This window comes from Amphiura filiformis, chromosome 20 (assembly GCF_039555335.1).
Source record: "Amphiura filiformis chromosome 20, Afil_fr2py, whole genome shotgun sequence".
NCBI lineage: Eukaryota > Metazoa > Echinodermata > Ophiuroidea > Amphilepidida > Amphiuridae > Amphiura > Amphiura filiformis.
In genome coordinates, this window is record NC_092647.1 from 48516287 (window position 1) to 48524094 (window position 7808).

Below are 7808 nucleotides of genomic sequence, written 5' to 3' on the forward strand. Positions count from 1 at the left end.
ATGTGCGTATAATGTTGCAGCTAGTGGATTCATGTTAGTATACCGCGGGGAGCATTAGCCTTAGTCAAGGCTTCGTCCGTACTTTATATTTGAACACAGCTGTCCAACATGGATAGCGCTCGCATAGCTTTCTATTTTTTATATCTTGGCCTATAGTGAAGACAAAAATTAAATCCAAACCTAGTAAAACAATCCGAATCCAATAGAGTGATCACGAGGCTTATATTAAAGAAGGCCTAATTTGAATTAGATTAGAATAATAATTGTTAATAATATATTAAATATTTTGACCCTTCCACTGTATAAGTCTTTATTCGGCCTATAGCTAAAGCCACGATTTCTCCGTGTTCATGGTGTTACAAAATCTAAAATCCGTGTTGCAAATTGGACGATTCCGTGATTTTCCGTGTCCACTGTAAAGCACTAGGCCTATGGCCAGAATCTTGGATCGTAGGCCTAAAATTAATGCTAGAATTGATTGTTTAATGGTTGATTACTGCTAAATAATCACTTTTCTTTGTTTTATTTTACAAATCAACACAAAAGTTAGACATTTTATACAGTTTTTCACTATTTGGTGGCATTTTCAAATTTCCCTGAGCAAACCCCGACATAAGATGAGTTTTTAACATCTATTTAAACATAGTTACATTTTTAGCAGTTCTAAAATATATAGACAATTCATTCCATACACGTGGAGCTGCAATTTCAAATGACTCATGTGCTCTTATTTTGTTTCTTGAAGAAGTTGCATGTTTCCAGATCGAAGAGTAGGCCTACGAGTGGGAACATAATTTGAAAGAAGTTCAGATAAATATGACGGAGCAATAGGCCTATCATTATTACATTTATATACAATCAACATAAGTTAAAAAACAATTCATTGGAACACAGGAAGCCAATGCAGTTCCTTACCAGTGTGTTATTAGTTTGTGAGAAAAATGCAAAAATAGTCACATAGGCCTAATAGTCATAAAATAGCTCTATTAAATAGTACGAATATGCCGTCCCTTTACATGGCAATTTTAATGGCAATTTTAAAACATTTGGCATGTGCAAAGGAGGGGGGGGGATTTTTTTGGCAGGCCGAGAAGGGAAGCAAGCAATTTTTTTGTCACGTCTTGGGAAAATTACACCCCCCCCTCACGGGCCGGGATAAAACCACTGCGATTTATATACTTTTAGTACTAGTATTCTTATGGTTTTCCCGTGACTTGAAATAAGTCTACGGCCCTAGCACACAGGTTCCGGCCAGAGGATGATTTAAGGAAGCCCCATCATGCACTGCAAACGTGTTATCACCAGAGTTTCAACTGCCACTTTACTTTTCAAATCCCATTGAACTCTGTGCAAAAGATGTTGTTTAAGAATTGTGCGTGTGTCATTATTAGTTGGTCGATTTCAGATCTAAAGTGATGTATGCATGAAGGATAATTCACACCTTCTGTAGGTAACATAAAATGTGAAATCGACCAGCATTGTGAATGCGTTTTTATTGTAAATATATCAGTCCAAATTCAAATTTAACCATGGCCGTCAATGCTATGTGCGAGCAGTCGTGTCATGTTCACTCACACAGCTGTGCTAACCGCAAGTCAACACAGTGGCGTGGTGGGAAGTGCTTAAATCATCCTCTGGGTTCCGGCACAGGCTGTATCAGTGGTGTAAATAATACACACACATGGTCTGACCACTGACTTCTACACAGTGGGTCTGTCCATATACTATATCCATGGTCTGTCACACGTAAAGACTACAGTGCGTGCGTAAAGACCAGCATACGCAGCGGGAAGCGAGCAAATTCTTGGACAACTACTGAGTATGTGTCTCGGCCAAGATTCTGCTTTGTGAGAAAATAAAAGTGGAAATTAAAAAAAAAAGGGAAATTAAAAAAAGGGAAATTAAAAAAAAGTGGAAATTAAAAAAAAAAGGGAAATTTAAAAAAAAAAAAAAAAAAAAGGAATTTAAAAAAAAAGGGGAAATTAAAAAAAAAGGGGAATTAAAAAAGGAAATTGGCGGAGATGGTACACCGTACAATAGAGAGATTAGTTAGTTTTAGCTATTTCGCTTTACAAATAGAGCACACAATGCATGATCAATTAAATTGAAATAGTGCACGAAAAAGCGTATTGGATTTAGTCCAGACATCAAAAACAAGTGTTTATATTTTAACACTTGTCAATATTCCAATTATAACATTTTGTTATATCAAATGAACTATGGTGTCTAACAGGCTCCCATATAGGGTCCCAACAAACATAACATTTTACAAAAAAAGTTTAAATGTCGGGTTATATATAGGGTATAACGTATAATAACATTAAAAAGTAATGCAAAATATTATAACATAATAGAATTTGCAAAATATTCTGCAAATATGTTTGAAAACAAATATTGTTAAAAAATTTTTTTTACAACAGCTTTAAAATGTTGTTGTGGTGTTTTTACATAAAAACGTGTAAAAATATTTTCATATTCTTTATATAACCCGACATTTAAATGTTTTTAAAACGTTTAGAATAAAACCAAAGCGCGTTACCAATAAACGTTAGGGCCTACAGGGTGTATCAAAATGATTGGTACCCATCAGCTTTATCGTCTAATGAAACCTCTGCTTCTTCCAAATTCAACATTAGATCCTCCTGAAATGACTACAATTGATAGATTTATGACCTTTTGTTACTTAAATAACGTGGATTTTAAACTGCATTTTGATGCGGCAGTCTTGTCCATATTCACTGGATATTGATGGGTACCAAACATTTTGATACACCCTGTATAACACGTGTATAATAACGTTTTAGAACATTTTTGTGTTTGCTGGGGTATATTAATCATTATGTATAAATGTATAGTTAAACTCTTTTAAGAGATTAAGGAATCGGATAGCAACGTTTGCACAGTATTTTTTGTGGGGCTAAAATTTGATATTTTTGATATTTAACCGTCCTCGAAGTAAACTTTATAAATCTAATGATACGACGTGTACTTAAAATGTATGTAGCTGGGAGGAAAAGCTGTTCATCATTGAAAAAATTGACCTTTCTTATTGAAGATATACATTTTTTCCCAAAACGGCCTAAATAGTTAGTATCATGTTGTCAGTGGTAGGCCTACAGATGACAATGGTTTCATAATAATTACCCTTGCTTGCATTTGGGGATTTGTTTGTCATTATTGTAGAGTTTTTGTCATTTTTTCTTAAAACTAGTTAGTCAGTGTTACATTCTTGGAAATCAACGAATGCATCGTATGCAGTTTTTTTTCCTTGAAATCAAAAATCAGTTAACATTGGTTAACCATGAATACAGTGCATGGTAAATGCTATTGAAAGCAGACAAGTAAAGGGCAAGGTTGCTGTAGGGCTATGACCAAACTTTTTTTTATTGTTTTTGAAAGTTGCTTTGGAGTAAGAATCCGGGGGGGGCACTCCCACTTTGGAGGTGACGCGTATGTAGGGCTGTTAAGACCCCCTTTTTCAGCGTCGCTGTCGCACAAAGACCCCATATTTGTTAACGAACACATGCTCTGTCACCCGGAGACCCCCTATTTTTCCATTTGATCTGTCACCCAAAGACCCTTATTTTTCAATTTGAACAGCAACTTTCATTTATCACTGATTTTGTTAATTATTTTGAAAAAACAAAACAATAAAAAAAAACGAAATTTGAAGCCATTTAGAATTCAATGTTCGAGGTTTCTGTGGCACTTTTTCGGCTCTCACCCAAAGGTTCCATTAAAAAAAGGTCATGTTCTCACCCAATGACCCCGTGCATATTTTTTACATTTTGCTCTCACCGAATGCCAACAATCATGCTCACACCCAATGACCCCATATTTTTTACATTTTGCTCTCACCGAATGCCCTTACTGCGAAAGTGTCAGCCCTACACCTATATCCATTTCATATTGAAGTGCCCCCCCGGATATAGGTAAGAATCCAGTGAACATTTTCACATGTCACGCATTTCGATTTTGAACAGAAATGGTATAGCTATGTACAATGATATGCTGAACGTTCATATTTATAAATTTATTTTTACAAGGCACATGCAGTGATTCGCTAAATGTAGCATTTTGGCTAATGTTTTTGTGGAGTTAGTCTGTCTGTGCATGGTCTGTACGGGCGCTTGTAGCCACTGCTGCCCGTTTTACGAAATAAATACATAATGACAAATTTAATTTATTGACTTATCTTTCACTTTTAAGCCATTCCTAACATTTCTTTTATTAACACTTTCGCTGAAATCACTGATAAGTTCAGGTCTGTTACACAGCTATATAGTGCAATAGATTTCAGTTTACATGCACTACAATCGTGCAAATTATGTTAAAGTTGTCATGTTTGGCAGATGAATAGTACTTATAGTGCTAATTTATCTAGGCTATAGAAGCATTTTTACAGTAGGCCAACCCTCATTTTGGAAGAAAACGGTCATTGAACTTTGCACAGATGGTCAAGTTCAAAATTACTCAGACCTGTTCAAAACTCACACCATCGTGATCCTCTGGTAATAAGGATTCTGAAAAAGTAGTAACATTGTGACGTCATTGTACCCCCGCTGGGGGCGAAAATGAAATTTGCTCCGATTTTGATGAAACTGGTCTCAAATTATTTATCTTGTTGCAAGAAATAAAAAAATATTAGTTTTAACTATCTTGGGTGCTTTCTTATCCAGGTAACACAACAGTTTGTCAAGGTCAAATTGATTCAATAGAACTCAATGCGACTCAATATGTATTGTCAATTTTGATGTGTTACTGAGGTAACGAAACATCCTAGCGCAAATTAATTTCCTGATTTATCATGGAAAGACCTATAATTTGGGACCACTTTCAAAAAAATCGGAGCATGTTTAAATTTTGCTCTCTGAATTAGACATTTTTACTGCTTACTGCTCCCTTAACCGGCTTGGTCGTCGCGTCGGGGCACCACTGATGACATCTTAATAATTAAAAGAGACAAGTAGAAAATAATCCCTGATGCCTGGAAGGTCTCCCGTGTTATTCCCATCTTTAAAGCCGGTGACCCCCATGCTGCCACCAACTATAGACCGATATCTCTCCAACCAATCTGTGCCAAACTGCTGGAAAAAATCATCCACCGTAACATCTTGGATCACCTTGCCAACAATGACATCCTCACCAAACGCCAGTTCGGGTTCCTTCCTAGATCATCTACATCCGATGTCCTAATCACTGCCCTTCATGATTGGTATGGTACTATTGAAGACATAAGAGTATTGTTATGGCCCTTTTCTACATATCAAAGGCCTTCGATCGTGTTCCCCACCACCCACTCCTTCGGATACTGGCAGCTGGTTGCTGTGCACGGCGTTGACTCTGACCCTGTCCCTGTTATTTCTGGTGTACCCCAAGGCTCTGTCCCAAGTGGACTGCTGACTTTGCCTTGCGGCTAAGATTTTTAACACAGGACTCTATGGAGAGTTAGGCCAATTTCTGGCTTAACTAAAATTGGCCATGATGTAATGCATCTTTAAATGGATCTGCCTTGTGATTGGTCGCCTATATCTCGCTACGGGTTTAAATCTTCCGGGCCCGCGTCATTACACTAAATGTCATCCACTACTCAAAATATTGACCAGCCCATCCATTATGACACGATATTGTATAGGCAAAAGACAAAATCCTATCATTTATTCTCTAATTCTGTGCCTAGAGAAGTGCTTTTCAGAGGGCTGAGCTTTCGGACTGTCACCCTTCGGCATAAATGACCGTTATTTCCATCAGCTTGTGGCTTTGGACATATTGGAATATTTCTGATTTCTGTATTTTCGCCAGCCCATAGGGCTGGTACCTAATTCTGAGATGGGATTTGTGTACACTAAAGATTAGCTAAGATTATAGCCTTCTTCTATTGGTATGAATTTTTTTTTACTTCTTGTGGTGGAAATGTTTTTGATGTCTGCTAATTCGATTTGCAAGGAAAAGAAGGTATGTTTTGCCGTTTCAACGAACGAAAACGATTGAGTATTGCCAAAGTTATGTTTGAATTAATTATGACTTAAAAAGTTATCATATAGTTAGGCCTACACATATAAACATAAACTTGTTCAGCAATCAGCATATCAAAAATATGACATCGTCAACAATTAGTAATTAGCGGGGAATGATCACTGGAACAAGGTCATATCAGTGGACTACTGAGCATAGCATGATGTTTGGTTGCCTGTGAGTGCATAATTGATGTTGATAACAGATTTAATAATGTTGTAGAATCAAAATCTTCATTATATGGACCACATTGAAGTCAAAGTAATTATCTATCCTATCCTGTATCGTTTTATGGATACAATTGACTCAAAATGTTATTGATGATATTATTGCTATCTTTAACATTAGTTTTGTCTTTTCAACGGGAAAAATCCGATGGAAAATAAAGTTTTTAGGGGTTAGCTATAATATTGAACAATATATCCCATATTTTGGCATGCACTTATAGAAAATAAATAAATTATTGTCTTACTTTATAAATTATAAATACTGTAAAATGACACATAACTAAAGTGAGGCCACTTTCTATCTTTTTTTATTTGATTCATAAAATTACATTCAACAAATTGATTGAAGACTGAGAAAACAAACAATGCAGACTATTACAGAATGGAGTAGGTAAGATGCCATGTCCATAGCTTTGCAGGAGTTTCGGATTAACAATCAACACATTCAAAAAATACAGTTTAAAAGTGAAGATTGTAGTGAATGATCAGTCCTTTTATCATGTGCTTGCCACTATCTATAGTAAACTATACATTGCGAAATAATATAAAATCATTTTAAAATAAAATGTGCATGTAAGTTGAGTTTACATAGCGAATTAACTAACAACTGCAGTGTATTTCTTGATTTTAATAATAAGCATGGGTAAAAAGCTGTAAAGACAAAAATACAGAACAATTTGGAGTAATGAATTAAGAGTTGACAGGAGTTATAGGAGTTAATGCTTTTTGCTGTTTCAGTGTGCATGTTCTCAGCATTGATGGTTTGGTGAACTGTCATGTAACATGGATGTAAGCGTGATCCTAAAAAATGCCTTTCACGGTGACCCAAACTATTTACAAGACCTCTTCTGCATTGAGGCTGGCCTTCCCTTTTAAAGGGAATTTTTATTTGACTCTAGGTCGGCAAACATGAGTAAGATTTAATCTTTGCCTAGAGAAGTGCTTTTCAGAGGGCTGAGCTTTCGGACTGTCACCCTTCGGCATAAATGACCATTATTTCCATCAGCTTGTGGGTTTGGGCAGTGAGCAGCAGAGACAAGATAATCATGATCATTGTATCTTGAGATTAACATGGCAAAAAGTGGACTTGGAATTTCGTATTGAAGGATAAAGAATAAAAATTCGCTTTAAAAGGGAAAGCCAGCCTCAATGTAGAAGAGGTCTTGTAATTAGTTTTGGTCAATGTGAAAGGCATTTTTAGGATCACGCTTACATCTACATGACAGTCCACCAAACCATCAACGATGAGAACATGCACACTGAAACAGCAGAAAACATTAATTCCTAATCTCATGTCAACTCTTTTAATTCATTACATGTACTCCAAATTGTTCTGGTCTGTTTGTTTTGTTGTTGTTGTTGTTGTTGTTGTCGGTTTTTTTTTTTGTCTTTTCAGCTTTTTACCCACGATATCTCAATTTCCAATTTTGTAATACCAGAACTTACGAACTCAATATCTTCGCTTAGGAATGTCCGATTTCACTGCTTTCGATATATACACTGCCGGTTTGAGTTAACTTACATGTACATTTTATTTTAAAATAACTTAATTAATTCGCAATGTAT